Source organism: Cryptomeria japonica, chromosome 11 (genome assembly GCF_030272615.1).
Source record: "Cryptomeria japonica chromosome 11, Sugi_1.0, whole genome shotgun sequence".
Taxonomy (NCBI): domain Eukaryota; kingdom Viridiplantae; phylum Streptophyta; class Pinopsida; order Cupressales; family Cupressaceae; genus Cryptomeria; species Cryptomeria japonica.
Window position 1 is genome coordinate 173433323 of NC_081415.1, and position 19073 is coordinate 173452395.

Here is a 19073-nt window from a genome sequence, read left to right on the forward strand (position 1 = left end):
ATGGGGTGCCTTCAAATTGAATTGTGGTAGACATGCTCTCAACCTTGGGATTCAATTGTCTTATTGCACAAAGGTTTTGCATTCGTTGCCTTTGTGTGGCCAGTTCTGTCTATCTCTTAGATTGGATGGATATTTCATGTTCCTCTTCAATTGGCAATTCTTCTTCTATGGTATTCAATTTCCTTTCTTCATTAATTTTCTTCATACCTTCTCTTTTTTTGCATTCTTAGCTTCACACTCTACCGGTGTTACATTTTTTGGTCATTTCCTTGTCATGATGATGATTTCTACATGTACATGCACATTAAAGAGAATAAAGTTAATTCACAAAGAGATTTCAAGAGGTGTAAGGGGCAGTCCTAATGCATCTATGACTGTCCTAATTATGCATATGTTAAAATGGATATATGAAATTGAAATGATTTCATGTATTCCTTTTTTAAACTATTTCATAAGATCTTAAAAAGGATGTATGAAATTGCAAATTTTGTTTTAAACCACTAAACAAATAATTTTCTTATGCAATTTCCTTCAAATGCATTGTTAAATCTAATGTAAATCTAATAGGATTATAATCAATTTTGACAAAACACTTTTATTCTAACATTTAAACAAAATAACACTTAATAAGTATTTGAATTTTAAAAACAAGAAAATATTACCTCAATTATTCAAATTTGATAAAAAAAACTATGTTCTTCCTCTTCGATGTTTCCAAATGAAAAAAAGGTGGTGGAGAGCTGATGGAATGTATAAAATAACCTTGCATAAAATGTCAACACCATGAAAAAAACATTTTTTTGTCTGATCATGCGCAGAAAGAAAACAAAACAAGAGAATGTGGGCTTGGATCACGAGTCAAGGGTCCCATATAACCATTTTTTAGTGCCCATTGAAATTTAAATAAATTTCTACTCTATACCCTATAGCTTTATAGCCATAACCACAAAAATTAAACAATTTAAAACCTATAACAAATACCCTAGATCGTATGACCCAATATGCTAAATCCTCGACCCTATACAACAACCATAGACCTTATAACATGATGTGCTAAACCATATGAGGTAAGGATGGAGGGTGAGATATGGAGGGAGGGGGGGAATATGGTATTCTAGGGCATCATAGGACACTATATGACCCGTTAGGATAGCATATGACCCCTTAGGACACCATATGACCCATAACGATACTATATGGTGTTCTAAGGGGTCACATGGTGTCCTAAGTAGTCATATTGTGTCCTATGACCCCTTAGGACACCATATGACCCCTTAGGTGTTGTTAGGGATTATATTGTGTCTTAACGGGTCATATGGTGTGTTATGACCCCTTAAGACACCATATGTCCCCTTAGGACACCTTATGTTGTCATTATGGGTCATATGGTGTACTAAGGGGTCATATGGTGTCTTATGGGATCATCGGACACCATAGGACCATAATAACACCATATGGTGTACAAGGGGGTCATATAGTGTCCTAAGGGGTCATAGGACACCATACGAACCATATCGATAGAATATGGTGTACTAAGGGGTCATATGGTGTCCTGTGACCCATTAAAAGATCATATGGTGTCATTATGGATTATGGTGTTCTAAGGGGTCATATGGTGTCCTATGATGCCTTAGGATACCATATGACTCCTTAGGTGTCATTAGGAATAATATTGTGTCTTAATGGGTCATATGGTGTGTTATGACCCCTTAAGATACAATATTACCCCTCAAGACACTTTATGTTGTTATTATGGGTCATATGGTGTCGTAACAGTCATATGGTGTCCTAAGGGATCATAAGATACCTAATGACCACTTAGGACACCATACAACCCATAACGACACCATATGGTGTCCTAAGGGGTCATATAGTGTCCTAAGGGGTCATAAGACACCATATGACCCCTTAGGACACAATGTGAACCCCAACGACACACAATGGGTTATATGGTGTCCTAAGGGGTCATAGGACACTATATAACCCATTAGGACACCATATGACCCCTTAGGACACCATATGACCCATATCAACACTATATGGTGTTCTAAGGGGTCACATGGTGTCCTAAGGGGTCATATTGTGTCGTATGACCCCTTAGGACACCATGTCACCCCTTAGGACACAATATGGTGTCGTTATGGGTCGTACGGTGTCCTATGGGGTCATATGGTGTCCTATCACCCCTTAGGACACCATATGACCCCTTAGGTGTCTTTAGGGATCATATTGTGTCTTAATGGGTCATATGGTGTGTTATGACCTCTTCAGACACCATATGACCCTTTAGGACACCTTATGTTGTCATTATGGGTTGTATGGTATCCTAAGGGATCATCGAACACCATAGGACCATACTGACACCATATGGTGTACTAGGGGGTCATATTGTGTCCTAAGGGGTCATAGGACACCATACAAACCATACCAATACCATATGGTGTACTAAGGGGTCATATGGTGAACTAAGGGGTCATAAGACACCATATGACCCCTTAGGACACAATATGACATCTAACAACACCTAAAGGGTCATATGGTGTCCTATGACCCATTAAGACACCATATGGTGTCTTTATGGGTTATATGGTGTCATAAGGGGTAATATGGTGTCCTATGACCACTTAGGACACCATATGACCCCTTAGGACACAATATGGTGTCGTGATGGATTGTATGGTGTCCTAAGGGGTCATATGGTGTCCTATGACCTCTTAGGACACTATATGGCCCCTTAGGTGTCGTTAGGAATAATATTGTGTCTTAAGGGCTCATATGGTGTGTTATGACCCCTTAAGACACAATATGACCCTTTAGGACACCTTTTTTTGTCATTATGGGTCATATGGTGTCCTAAGGATTCATATGGTGTCCTGGGGGATCATAAGACACCTAGTGACCACTTAGGACATCATACAACCCATAATGACACCATATGGTGTCCTAAGGGGTCATATAGTGTCCTAAGGGGTCATAGAACACAATGTGAACCCTAATGACACGTAAGGGGTTATATGGTGTCCTAAGGGTTCATAGAAGACTATATGACTCATAAGTACACCATATGACCCTTTAGGACATCATATGATCCATTACGATACTATATGGTGATCTAAGCGGTCACATGGTGTCCTAAGGGGTATCCTATGACCCCTTAGGACACCATGCGACCCCTTAGGACACAATATGGTGTCGTTATGGGTCATATAGTGTCCTATAGGGTCATATGGTGTCCTATGACCCCTTAGGACAACATATGACTCCCTAGGTGTTGTTACGAATCAAATTATGTCTTAAAGGGGTCATATGGTGTGTTATGACCCCTTAAGACACCATATCACCCCTTAGGACACCTTATGTTGTCATTATGGGTCGTATGGTGTTCTAAGGGATCATAAGACACCTAATGACCTCTTAGGACACCATACGACCCATAATGACACCATGTTGTGCCCTAAGGGGTCATAGGACAACATATGACCCCTTAGGATACAATGTGAACCCTAACGATACGTAAGGGATTATATGGTGTCCTAAGGGGTCATAGGACACTATATGACACATTAGTACACCATATGACCCCTTAGGATACCATATGACCCATAACAACACTATATGGTGTTCTAAGGGGTTGCATGGTGTCCTAAGGGGTCATTTGGTGTCCTATGACTCCTTAGGAAACCATATGACATCTCAGGACACAATATGGGGTTGTTAAGGGTCATAGTGTCGTGAGGGGTCATATTGTGTCCTATGACGCCTTAGGACACCATATGACCCCTTATAACACAATATGGTGTCATTATGGGTCATATGGCATCCTAAGGGGTCATATGGTGTTCTATGACCCCTTAGGACACCATATGACCCCTTAGGTATCGTTAGGGATCATATTGTGTCTTAACGGATCATATGGTGTCTTAATACCCCTTAAGACACATTATGACCCCTTAAGACACCTTATGTTGTCATTATGGGTCTTATGGTGTCCTAAGGGGTCATATGGTGTCCTTAGGGATCATGAGACACCTAATGACCACTTAGGACACCATACGACCCATAATGACACCATATGGTGTCCTAAGGGGTCATAGGACACCATACGAACCCTTAGAACACAATGTGAACCCTAATGACATGTAAAGGGTTATATGGTGTCCTAAGGGGTCATAAGACACTATATGACCTGTTAGGATACCATATGACCCCTTAGGACACCATATGACCCATAATGACACTATATGGGGTTCTAAGGTGTCACATGGTGTCCTAAAGGGTCATCTGGTGTCGTATGACCCCTTAGGACACCATATGGGTTTGTTAAGGGTCATAGTGTTAGGAGAGGTCATATTGTGTCCTATGACCCCTTAGGACACCACATGACCCCTTAGGAACACAATATGGTTTTGTTATGGGTCGTATGGTGTCCTAAGGGGTCATATGGTGTCCAATGGCCCATTATGACACCATATGACCCCTTAGGTGTTGTAAGGGGTCATATGGTGTCCTAAGGGGTCATATGGTGTCCTATGACCACTTAGAACAACATATGACCCTGTAGGACACAATATGGTGTTGTTATGGGTTATATGGTGTCCTAAGGAGTCATATAGTGTCCTATGACCCCTTAAGACACTATATGACCCCTTAGGACATAATATGGTGTCGTCATGGGTCGTATGGTGTCCTAAGGGGTCATATGGTATCTTATGACCCCTTAGGACACCATATGACCCCTCAGGTGTCATTAGGGATCATATTGTGTCTTAACGGGTCATATGATGTGTTATGACCCCTTAAGACAAAATATGACCCCTTAGGACTTCTTATGTTGTCATTATGGATCGTATGGTGTCCTAAGGGGTCATATGGTGTCTTAAGGGATCATAAGACACCTAATGACCACTTACGACACCATATGACCCATAATGACACCATATGGTGTCCTAAGGGGTCATATAGTGTCCTAAGAGGTCATAGGACACCATATGATCCCTTACGACATAGTCCGAACCCTAATGACATGTAAGGGGTTATATGGTGTCCTAAGGGGTCATAGGACACTATATGACTCGTTAGGACACCATTATACCCATAACAACACTATATGGTGTACTAAGGGGTCACCTGGTGTCCTAAGGGGTCATCTAGTGTCCTATGACCCCTTAGGACACAATATGGGGTTTTTAATGGTCTAGTGTCGTCAGGGGTCATACTGTGTCCTATGACCCATTAGGACACCATATGACCCCTTAGGACACAATATGGGGTTGTTAAGGGTCATAGTGTCATAAGGGGTCATATTGTGTCCCGTGACCCCTTAGGACACCATATGACCCCTTAGGATGGAATATGTTGTCGTTATGGGTCATATGGTGTCCTCTTAGGATACAATATGGTGTTGTTGTGGGTTGTATGGTGTCCTAAGGGGTCATATGGTGTCCTATGGGGTCATAGGACACCATATGACCCCTTAGGTGTTGTTAGGGATCATATTGTGTCTTAACGGGTCATATGTTGTGTTATGACCCCTTAAGACACCATACGACCCCTTAGGACACCTTATGTTGTCATTATGGGTCGTATGGTGTCCTAAGGGGTCATATGGTGTCCTATGGGATCATCGGACACCATAGGACCATACTGACACCATATGGTGTACTAGGGGGTCATATGGTGTCCTAAGGGGTCATAGGAAACCATACGAAACATACCAACACCATATGGTGTACTAAGGGGTCATATGGTGTCCTAAGGGGCCTTAGGACAAAATATGACCCCTAACAACACCTAAGGGGTCATATGGTGTCCTATGACCCATTAAGACACCCCATAACACAAGGATTTAATGAGGAAACCTAGTGTGGGAAAAACCTCGGTGGGATTTGTGACCCACAATATTCACTTACTCGCCAATAAGAGAATATTACTGCTACAAGAGGGGCTTGCACATGTAGGAAGGCCAACTGCCTAGAGCTCACTACTCAAATAAAAAATAGGAAGTCTCACTGACTTACAAAAATGGATTGTACAAATCCAGTGTCTTGTACTGCTTCAAAATAGCATCTATAATGCTAGATCCTGTACCGGTTTCTACTCTGCTTCTTACATAAACCCTTAACCTATAATTCACATAATAGGTTTGCCTTATTTCACCTAAATGTATTCCTCTATCTTACTTACAAATGTTCTATAATGATCTGTCTTATATAAGAGTCATTTTACAACTTGCCAAGTCGGCTTACAATGATTTTACAAATAATAAACAAAATATATTACAACAAAAATCCTATTGGCCATTGTGTCAATATGCTTCCTTTCATTGCCGGTGCCGATGATGTGAGTGCCAGTGTAGAGTCTGATCTTGCTAGTGCCAATGAACTATCTTGTCGGTGTCATAGGATTGTAAGGTTGCCATCAATGAAAAAACCTTCAATCACCTACAATGTCTCATTGGAGTGTGCATATGCCAACAATCTCCCCCTTTGGCATTGATGGCAACACTCATGAGAAAATTCCAAAACTTGTAATCCAAAAATATGTACCAAAAAAATATTACCAAAAATATGTGAGCTCCCCCTAAGTAGATAAGTCTTTTGTTGATTATTTTCTCATACTACTACTCCCCCTTTGGCATCAATGACAAAGGTTGTCAAGGTGTCAATAGAGTTGTAGTTTTCTATCTCAACCTTGTAGTTGGGTGGTTACAATTTGAAAGAGATCTGCCAAAACCAAATTTATGCTTTCCATAAACTTCTTATTATCTTTTATTGCTACCTCTGTTCTTTGAACTGTACTGATGAGTTTCTGCATATGCTCTGCTGGTGTTTTCTATCCTTGTACTAATGCCTCAGATATTTCCTTTCTCAAGGATGCTAGATAGTCTAGTCTTGGACTTAGTCTTAGTCTCAGATTTTTAGCCTTGTTTATTATTCTCTCATTTTCTCTCTCTAGCTTCAGTGACTCTTCCTCAAAACCTGTTATCTTTTGCTCAAAAACTGTTAATGTATCAGGGGAATTAACAAAATTGTCTGCAAGTTTATTTATTTCTTCTTGTATCTTGCTCATTTTCTTATCTATGTCCACTGTCAAAAATTTTTTCTTGCAAGTATCTTTGTACAGAGTTTTAAATTCCTTTAATATGTTACATAGTTCCGGTAGAAGTGTGTCAAACTTCCTAGTACACTTCTTTATTTGATCTTCAAAGAATTTCTGTTTTTCAATTTCCAACCAGTCTTTGAATGCCTATTCCTTTATTTGTTCAACTATCACTATGTTGTCAGTAATGTATTTTGATAAAGTGTCAAGTTGACTCAAAGAATCCTTATTATCTATGTTGCATTTTGGAGCTATCATCCTTAAAATTGGGATTGTGTCATCTATAGCTTTATAAGCTTGTGAACTACAATCAGTTATTTTCATCAAAGAATCTAAAAGAACTTCAGTTACATTGGTTGATTTGTAGCCTATTGAGGAGGAACCAACATTCTGAATTCTACCAGTGGAGAAAGTAACCATGCTTGTAGTGACCTCCGGTGGGTCAGCTTGTGTTTCCATTTCCTTAAGAAAGGGTTTTTGTTTTTCTCCTGTTGCTATTGGCATTGTTTCCACATGAACCTATTGTTGTTCTGGAGCCTATTGCTCTACTTGTTTCTTTGTCTCTGTCTCTATCTTTCCATCTACCGATTTACCTTTAGTGTTGTCAGCGTTGTTAGCTACCGGTGGCTCACTAGCCATGTCAGTTTTACCAGTTGTGTCCTTGTCTATCACAATGTTGACCTTTTGAGTATCAACATCCACTGTGTATAGTACTTTAGGATTAGGATTAGTATCCTCTTGTGATACATTCATACTATCTTCTACCGGTTGGTCTTCTGTTGTTGTTACCAGTGGAGTAATCAGAGGCAGTGGGGATAAGTTATCTTTTATTTTGATACTAGGAGGTCCACCAAACTTTCCTTTACCCTTATCTTTGTCCTTCTGATATACTTTGATAGGCTTGGGGTTCCTATAATCTTCCTACTTTTCCTTCTCTACAAGGAATATATCCCATCCATTTTCTGTTTCTTCTATTACCTCTTTTACTTTTCTTGCCATTAGTGCAATATGCTAGTGTGTAGTAGAGAATACTGACCGGTTGGCCTTTGCAATCAGATTATCTATTTCTTTTGGAGAGTTGACTAGGTTGACAACAAGCAATTTTTCAATTTTGATCCTCTTGTCAAGTTCTACAACATATTGTCCTCTTGCTTCTAGTCTTTTGAATAATTCATCTGGTAGTTCATCTACAACTTCCATTAAAAACTTCTTATAGATATCTAGGTGTAAAATAACACTATTTTCAACTTGCTCTTTGTCATTTGCTGATAGTGTATCATATAATTTTTCTATGTTCTTAAGTTTTCCTTCTTCTATGATTTCATCCAATAGTCTGTCAATTGAAGAAATGTTTTGTTTAGTCATTTTCTTCTTTGGTATTAGCTTTTTCTTTGGGGTTGTCTTCCTTCCCACAGACGTCACTGCCTATTGTTTTTGTCTAGTTCTTCTAGGCAAGGGTGTGGATACCAGTGAAGGTTGTCTTTTCCTTACAACTCTTTTAAATTCAGCTGGCTTGTCACTCTCTGAAGAAGTTGCTACTAGTGATAGGTGAGTTTCTGGTTGTTGTGCCTGTAACTCATCTTTAGTGATACCAGTTTGTTTCAGTTATCTTCTTTTAAAGCCTTAGCCTACCTTGAACATCTTCTCACAGTTGCTTCCACTTTCTTTACTCTCTTCTTATATTGAATTTCACTTTGAATGGTCTCAACACTACCAAATACTTCTTCCTTAGGTTCATTTGGTGCTTCCAGAAGTGCTTTAGCATATGTTTCAATGATGTGGTCATCAATCTCATAGCCCATCTCAATAACCCAAATTGTTCTTGGGATAATTGCTTCCATCCATATCTCATCCTTTTTAATTACAAAACATATATCATTCTTGTATTTGTTAACAATTTCCTATGATAGTCTGATTCTTTTGTTCATTCTGGCCTTTAGTGCTTGAAAATACTCATTGATATTCTTTCCCTTGTTTTCACCCATGTTGTTGAATAAGTCTGATAATTGTTTTCCTACCGGTATGTCAAATCCAAGGTTCTTGTTACCTATACCAGTCACTTGTTTGGTTATATGTAGCATTAAGCATACAAGTAAATTACCAAATTTGAATGTTCCTTTCTTATCCTTCTTGATCTTCCCTAAATTATCAATCAATTCATCCTTTAGCCATTCACATACATCAGTTTTCACATTTTCTTTTACCATATCATGTGCACTTTTTATGCATAAACTGGAAACTGAGTTAAGTCTATTTGCATGTGTTTCTTTGTATCCTTAGATCCTGCTAACAAATCTAACATTTATATTGGTCACATCATTAACCCTTAGAAACCTTTTGTCGGATGTTGCACCAGTTAAGTTCATTACTAGGTCATTTGAGACCTTCTTTATTTTGTCTAGTCGGCTACCGGTGGAGGGTAACCCTATTACAACTTTCACCACTTCCTTGGTAATTTTATGGATTGAATCTAACCAAAAGAATGCACCATGTACTCTACTTAATACTATCCTAATAACTTCCTTGGGGAAATCTGAAATGCTGAGAATTTTTGTGAATCCTAGGGTTTCAATAATTTGGTGTTCATATTTTACTCTACCAGAATCATCATAGATAATAGATTTGTACATGTCCTTGATTTCTTCATCTCCCAATTCTTCTATATGGCAATGGATATAGATTCTAGGGTCTTCTGCATAAACAACTCCTTTGGGAATTTGGGAAAAAGCACCTACATTGTCATCCTTTTTAGCTATCTTGGGAACTAGCTGAAATATGGGCCTAGGGCATTTGATTACCTTGACTACAGTAGGGTTTGCTATGAATTTGAGTGCAGAGGAGGATGCCATGATTATAAATACCTTTTTCTGCCTTAGGAAGGATTGATTGCTGAAGTGCTTCATCTCTTTGCTTGAAATACCTTAGCTTTGGAGATTTCACGCTCTTCGAATGTTTGAATGCTCGATGATGTGAAATGTAGCCAAAAACATTAATTTATAATGTCAATTTTGCCAACTACCACATTTAATGCTTGTTGGTTAAGTAGCCACTTAACATATCTGTCGGTATAGAAGCAAATTCAACTTCTTACCATCAACTGAGGGAATAATAGCATATGTCTCATTGATTGCCAAACCCTCAAGGAAATTTCTTCAAATTGATGAAGAGACTCCTGCCAGTGGAGTGCTACTCTGTTCTACCAGTGGAGTGTTGTTTGGTTCTACCGGTGGAGTACTATTCCTATCCACATTCAGTTCTAATTTCTTGATCCATTGCTTTGAAAATTCTTGCTTAACCTCTTCAACTTTTTCTTTACCTTTCAAACTAGGACTTTTGTTGTCTGTTGGTGAGGACTTGCTTCTACAAAATTTAGCAATATGCCCAATTTTGTTACATGCCTAACAAGTCACATTATTCTTCTGAATAGCTTTCCCATAACCTATGCTGGTTTGTGTTCTGCATTGATTAGATAAGTGTCCAAATCTTCCACAAACAAAACATCTCACATTCATTCTGCAATTCTCAGAGTTATGACCAGTTTTGTTGCATTTTGAACATTGACCGGTGGGGGTGTTGATATTCTAATAATTTCTAGATCTACATTGATTTTCTCTATGACCATACTTGTTACAGTTAAAGCATTTTCCATTAAATTTATAAGCTGTGGGTTGTCTTACCGGTTTGCTATGATCTTGTGTGTTTGCAGTACCTGAGCTTTCACCAACTTCAAAGCCAATTCCAGAAGTGTCACCTTTAGGTTTTTGATTCTTCAGCAAGTTACCAAGTTCCTCAGAGATTTTCTTGAATTTCTCTTTATGTTGATTTGCAGTATCTAGTTCTCTTTCTAAGACTTCTTTTTGCCTTATCAGTTCATTGGAGTCATTCTGAGTGTGCATCAGGTCTGTCTTCAATAAATCATTTTCATAAATGAGTCTTGTGTTTTCATTTGCAACATCACTTAGTCATCTAGTCAAATCTTCTTCATTCTTCTTTCTATCTTCAACTTCTTTACAAAATCTCATAGTCATATCCTGCATCTCATTCTTTGTTGTCATGTTCTCTTGTTTCAGCTTGTTTATCATATCATTAAGAGTTTCTTTTTCATCATTCTCATTTTGCATATTTTCATAAAGTTCTCTTCTCTTGTTTCTTGAAATAGTAAGATTTTCTTGAAGTGCTTGAATAATATCCTGAGCAGCCTTTAGATCATCTTCAATTTTGACATTTTTTAGTTTTTCTGCATCATAGTCTGAGAGAGCTCCTTCAAGTTGCTTCATCAAGTTTTCCATCTCTACCGATGTCAAGATCTTCCTCAAGCTGTTAGGCTTTTGTAAATAGAGGACCAAGCTCTGATACCAATTGTTAGGATTCCCACAAATACTGATAGGGGGGGGGGTGAATCAGTATCTAACTGGTTAATAGATTTTCTTAACTTAAAACATGTAGAGCATATTAATACTGTGTATCGGTAAGCAGAAAGTAATGCAATAAATAGAGATAAAAACAACCACATGAAAAACACACCATAACACAAGGATTTAACAAGGAAACCTAGTGTGGGAAAAACCTCGGTGGGATTTGTGACCCACAATATTCACTTACTAGCCAATAAGAGAATATTACTGCTACAAGAGGGGCCTGCACATGTAGGAAGGCCAATTGCCTAGAGCTCACTGCTCGAATACAAAATAGGAAGTCTCACTGACTTGCAAAAATGGATTATACAAATCTAGTGTCTTGTACTACTTCAAAATAGCATCTATAATGCCAAATCCAGTACCGGTTTCTGCTTTGCTTCTTACATAAACCCTTAACCTATAATTCGCATAATAGGTCTACCTTATTTTGCCTAAATATATTCCTCTATGTTACTTACAAATGTTCTATAATGATCTCTCTTATATAAGTCATTTTACAACTTGCCAAGTCAGTTTACAATGATTTTACAAATAATAAACAAAATATATTACAACAAAAATCATGTTGGCCTTTGTGCCCGTATGCTTCCTTTCACTACCGATGCTGGTGATGTGAGTGTCAGTGTAGAGTCTGATCTTGCTAGTGTCGGTGAACTATCTTGCCGGTGTCATAGGATTGTAAGGTTGCCATCAATGACAAAACCTTCAATCACCTACAATGTCTCATTGGAGTGTGCATATGCCAACACCAAATAGACAGAGTGCCATATTTGGCGCGTGCCAAATGACCCGTTTTGGGAAACACCAAACCTATGGGTTGGATTTTCCTTGGGAATCCAACCCAAAGGTTTGGATGACCATTTCAGGCTAGAGACATGTTTTTATCATAATATTGAAAATTTTGACATATTTTTGGTCATGCTCTCCATCAGGTTTGCACGTGTTTCAATGAAGTTAAAAAAAATACCGTGGTAAACTTGAGCTCCCTCTTAGCTATCCAACAATGTAATTTATTTCAAATTTTGATTTCGTTAAGTCTTTCATCTATAATTTCTTTTGTTAGTGTGTTCATTTTTTTGTCAAAAACCAACATGCACTATTTTAGGTATAGATTTTTACACGTTCATCAAATTTTGAAAAAACTTACATTTTTAGAAACTAGACTCCATTCTACACAATTTTTTTAAAAAAATGTTTTGATTTTTGATTAGTTTTCAATGATTTTAGGGGGGAGCACGCTCAAATTTATGTTTTCAGGATGTGTCCACTTCAAAATTTGGTAAAAAATCATATACTCATTAAAAAATTAGCTGAAAAAATTGGCATAAACTACAAGGTGTTAGCTAATTTCTCATTGAGGTGATTTTAAAAATTCATAAAAAATGTTAACATTTTAGGGGGGCCACAATAGACATTATGCTATGTTTTTTGCATAAAAATAGGACCACTTTTTGTGGCCCCCCTTTTTGAAGCCCTTAATCTCCACCATTTTCAAAATAAATTAGTAGTTTAAAAGGTAGACTCGAAGAACTCTAACTCTTGTTCTTGTTGCATCTTCAAATTTGGAGTGTAATTAGGTTTAATTTGTTGTTGAAGTTTAGACTTTGCTGATTTCAGAAAAAAAGTTGCATATTAGGACCCCCTTTTGGTACCACAACTTGGTGCATATACCTGGATTGCAAATTACATAGATTGAGAAAGGAATTTTCATATCTCAATCAAAGTATGTGAATGAATTACTGAAGAATTTTGGGTTAGATGACTCCAAACCTATTGGAACTCCTATAGTAATTGGATGCAAGATGTCTAAAGATGATGAATCTTTGAAGGCTAATCAAACCTTGGATAGATTTATGATTGGTGGACTGCTATATTTGACTCAGACAAGACCATACATTATGAATGTTGTATGTCTTGTTGCAAGATTCTAAGCTAATCGTAAGGAAAGTCATGTTACTATTGTGAAAAGGATATTCAAATAGGGAATATATGATTATGGTTTGTGGTATCTGAAGAATGTTAATTTCATGTTAAGTTCTTATACAGATGCTGACTAGGTAGGTGATGTTGATGACTAGAAGAGCACTTTATGTGGTGCATTCTTTTTTGGAAAGAAGTTTGTTGCTTGGGCAAGTAAGAATAAAACTACTATTTCTCTATCTACTGCAGAAGCTGAATACATTACTGCTGCTAGAAACTATACTCGGGTAATTTGGATGAAGCAGATGCAGAAGGATATTAGAGTTGTTTATAATGAGCCTACTATTATATATTATGACAATTCAAGTGCTATCAATATTTCTAAGAATCCAGTTTTGTATTCCAAGGGAAATCATGTATCTATCAAGTATTATTTCTTGAGAGAAAAGGTGAATGAGGAAGAAGTCAGATTGGCATATGTATCCACAAAGGAACATATTGTTGATATCTTTACAAAACCTTTTTCTATAGATACATTTGTATATCTGAGAGAGAATTTAGGTGTAATTGCCCCTCCTGGTGTGAACTAGATGCATTGAGATGCATCAATCCGGTGGACTTTATAGTCTTATCCTGATATTTGGATTGATGAGTAGATGCTTCTACTAAGAAGGAGTAGTTAGTATGTGGTTCAGTTTGTGATTGTGTGAGGGAGAGTTATTCTATTTTTAGAGCCTTTTGCATTGATGTCAAAGGGAGAGAGAATCATGTGAAAAATTGTCTTATCTATCTAAGGTAGAAAGCCTTATGTGCATGATCTGAAGGGGAGATTTCTCATGTTGATTTCATTCTTTGCATTGATTTTTTTTCACATTCATATGTTGCGATCAATGCCAAAGGGGGAGATTGTTATTTTTGGAATGTGTTTTTGTCATTGATGTCAACTTATTCTTGTGTTCTTGTGCTCTGATATTGCAAAGAGTTGGTTCATTTAGTATGTTGTAGATATGCTGATGTGGAATTGAGGTTTCAAAGATTAGTATCTCTAGTTAATTTAACATGATTTTCATGATGCTATGAGGTGATTTGATCAAATTATGGATTTTGGTATTGTGGTTAGTCTTTTAGTGCTTAGTAGTTGATAGAGTTGTGGTATTTTATCCATATTGCTCTGAAATGATTGTATCTTGAGTTATGGATTTGGGAGAGTTTTTGGGATGTTCTTGTGTCTCCTCAATTCATGTGGTTCATAATTTGGTGCTCCACAAGTTATTTTTCTAAGTTTAAGTTGTTGTTGTTGAGTGTTCTTGAGTATCAGTGTGATGAATGATGAAGATTTTGTTAAGTGGTGGTGGTGCGGTTATTGTTGGTGGATCTAACGTACTTGTGGGTGTTTCCTAATTGTGTTCTATTTGTGTTTCTAGTCTACATTGATCATTGTGTGCATTATTGTAGATTTTATTGGTCTGGTGGTGTTATTCATGTTATGCAACATATTCGATGGTGTAGCATGTTGTGAATGATCTTGGTGAGTTATTCAGTGGTGTTGCATGTTTGAGGTTTTCATTTAGGTCTAATTTATGTCCTTTCCGACATTGTATTGGTCTGGTTATTAATTTATGCTTTGTGTGATTTAATTTTCTAATTAAGTCTTAAGTGTTTACCTGGCCTTGAGATCAAGGTTGCTTATTTGTATAAATAAGTGTAATATCCATTTAAGTTGGGTGTTTGTGTTGTGTCTATGATATTAGAGTTTTTTGTATGTGCGAACAAGTGAATTGATCTTTCAATAGTGTGAAGTGAAGAGAAAAGAAGTATTGTAGAGAAAATAGTGTGCTTAACCAGAACTGTGATCAAGCATCTAGAGATGCTATTCTTTTAGTTAATGTAAACTGGATTGGTGTCCAATCTTTGTAAGGTAGTAGGCCTTCCCTAGGTTGTAACCCTTTATTGTTTTGAGTAGTGAGCTCTAGGTAGTGTACCTGAATGCATGTGCATTCCCCATTGTAATATTTTCACATACTATTGTAGTGTATCATCTTATTGTGGGTATGTTCTCATTGTGGTTTTTTCCTTAACCAGGTTTTACACATCAAAATCTGTGTTATGTTGATTATTTTTGTGGTGTTCATTTTGGTTCTTATTGTTGATGATCAGATTTAAAGTTGTACATAATTTGTTTAAGTTTAGTAAAAACTGATTCACCCCCCCTCCTCTCATTTTTCCTTCATTATTGTTGCCAACATGGTACACCTATATCCTTTGAGCCATGGATAGGTAATTCTTATTCCACTTGACCAATTTATTCTCAATATTTACTTTAATCCAACTCCACATATCTTCTAAACAAGGGTAGACTACAAATGGTATACCTAGATACCTCACCTACTTGGCTGGCCCCTAATTGGTAATTATATTTCTAAAACCAACCAAGAGTGCTTCATCCCACCCAAGTAGGATGTATTTATTATCAAAGATCTTGGTTGCCAAGGAATCACAAAAGATATTCAATTTCACCATTAAGAAGTTTATATTGTCCTCATTGAGCTCTAAAAAGAGGGTTGTGTCATCCATAAATTAAGTATTGGTTAGGTCCTCCTTATTAGGAAATGTGATGCCTTTGATACTTAGGGAGATGGTGTAATATCTTAGGAGGTAAAATATGACATCAATAATAACTAAAAATAGGGTGGAGGAAATGGCCACCCCTTCCTAATGGATCTTTCTAAGGTGAGGAACATAGTCCAGGAGCCATTGACCTCCACTTGAGTAGTAGCATCATTGAGTAATACATGAACCATTTGATAGAAATTGCTAGGGAAATCAAATGCATCTAACATCATGAGAACAAAACTCCATTAAATCCTATCGTACGTATTCTCAAAATCAATGAGGAACATAGCCACTTTCTTGATGGTGTAGCTAGGCCAGTTCATAGCTTCCCACCTAGTAATAAGACTTTCTAGAATATATCTACCTTCAATAAATCGAGTCTGAGTGTTGCTCATAAAAATAGGTAGAATATCCACTAGTTTGAGTGCAATGATTTTGTCTAAAAATTTTATAGGAGATGTTTAATAGAGTAATAGGCCTCCAATTTTTAATGAGAGATTTATCACCATCCATAGGGAGAAGCTTAATTACTCCCTTATTTATTTCTACTCCCAGGGATACTTTTTTTTAAGGGTTTGTAATACACTTGTAAGAAATCTAGCCCAATCCAATATTTAGTGACTTTATAAAATTCAATAGATAGACCATCAAGCCTCACTTTGTCATAAGTAAGATTGTTGATTTCTTTAAGAATCTAATAAATTGGGATTGGCTTCTTGAATAAACTATCCTCCTTACCTAAAATTTTCTTTATAATAACAACTATGCATCTATCTATAGCAAGTTGGTTGGCCAGAGAGTTCCCCTCAAATGAAAATGATCTCTTGTAATAAAGAAAAATAGCTTCTTCAGTGTCACTATTGTTCACTAGTTATTTTACTTCTTCCCACACTCTGTCAATCCTTTCTTTGAATTCCTTCTACCTAAGGAGGCTAAAGAAGAATTTGGAGCCCTTTCTACCTTGTTCTAACTAGTTGATTCTATCCCTTACCTTGATACCCTAGACCTTATGATTTTGAATGCCCCTAAGAGAGTTCCTAATCTAATATAGAAAGAGCACTGGGTATTAATTAGAAATTTCCCTTTGGGATTGAGCTTCTAGCATCATAAGGTTATCAACTAAGCCCTTTTCAATTTTCCTACCATCCTCAACTTTCTCTTTTCCTACTTTCTATTATAGATTCCTCTAGCTATTCAGATTTTTATTCAATTTATCAATGGCTAAACCAACATGACCATCCCACCTATTAATATTCTATATCATATGTATAGCACACCTAACATCTTACTCCTTAATAAGACTAGTGTTCAGAAAAAAATTATCTTCTCTCTGAATAGAAGGGCCAACATTTGCATTAAATTCAATCTAAGCTTTGATTAGATGGTGATCTGGTAGGGTGTAGGGGTATACCTCAATAGTGGAACCATCATCCTCCTATTGAAAGGAGAATAAGTCTTTATTGGCATATAATCTAGCCAATCTATAGTAGATCCTTCTTTTATCTTGTTGAAAGTTACCCCAAGTGTGCCTAATGGACCCCCACTCATTGTTCTTACAATCAAGGTGGTGAAACAACCTAAGCTTATTTTTCATTCTAGCCCAGTAGAGCTTCTCCCCACTTTTCTATCCCAACTCCAGGCCCCTTGATTTTTCTTCCTTCTTCTTAATTATGTTGAAGTCTCCTCCTACAATTTAAGGAATTTTTGAGAGAGTACTCATCCATTTCTACAAATCAAACCTCTCTTTGTAGTCATTAGATGCATAGAGGGAGCCAACCCCAAACTTAGTATCCTACTCACTGATAATGACCCATATAACCCTATTGTAGGGAGAGAAGCCATTCTCCACCACCTTATTTCTCCACTTGGCCCCTATCAAATGGATACTCCCCCCTTACCTCTATCAGGATTGGCAAATAAGGGGGTAGCATCTTTCCAGATATATTAAAGATTTACATCCAATGCAAAATTAATGGCTTTTACTTCTCACAATATCAAAATATCAGTATACATATGTTTCATGAGGAATATTTTGACAATTTGTTTTCTAATTGGGGTCTCAAGTCCTATAATATTTCAAGAGATGCAACTTAGACTCACAAGAAACATTAATGAGTAATGTCAATGGCAACCTTAAAGTTGTCAAACACAAGCATATTTGAGTTTGTGAATGTATGAAAGTCAAATTGAGAAGAGCTTTGAAGGTGATATATTTAGTAAAATAGTGCATTGTGATAGTAGAAGTTATCAAAGCTGTTTTCCATGGTGTTGGTTACTTGATCTAGTTGTTCAAGGATAATTTCATATTTAGGAAAATCCTTCTTAGTTTCAATTAAACAATTTTCTTTGTTGTTGATTAACAGTGAGTCCTTTGCCAATAGTTTGTATATTACCTTGAAGAAGTGAGCCTCAATTATGAAATTATGTGTGTTTTCCCTAAGTTTATGTGGCTTATCCTTGCAAGTCTTTCAAGTGTTGTTTCTCTTTGGGAGTGATCCTAAAATTTTGTAATCATTCTTATTCATATTGTGAGTTAGATTCTCACCATGATTTTTCCTTGTTTGTGTTTTCCCCATAAATTTGGCATTCATGTGTTGATGGTTGATGCTCATGTGTTGATGATTAATGTGTTGTTGCTAAGTTAGTTAATGTTGTTGATAATTAATTTTTTTTGAAGTTCTAGATTGATTCCCCTCCTCTTAGTCCAATCATGTGTTCAACAATAAGGATGAATACTTTGAGAAAGGTTATTGATAGTAGCTTTGGTGAATGGATTAGAATTGGACATGTTGGATTATGACGGAGGAGTAATATTATTTTAGGTAGGTGAAGGTTGAGAATAAGGAGGGGGAACATTATGATACACTGGTATTGGAGATTATTTGAAAAAAATGGAAGACTCATGGAAGGAGGTATTTAAGAGTATAAATTAATAAGATTTCCCGCACAACTATGATGCAGCCAGGGTCCGGTGGGTTCTCAAATAGAATAGACTAGATCATGCAACAAGAGTAACACAATGGA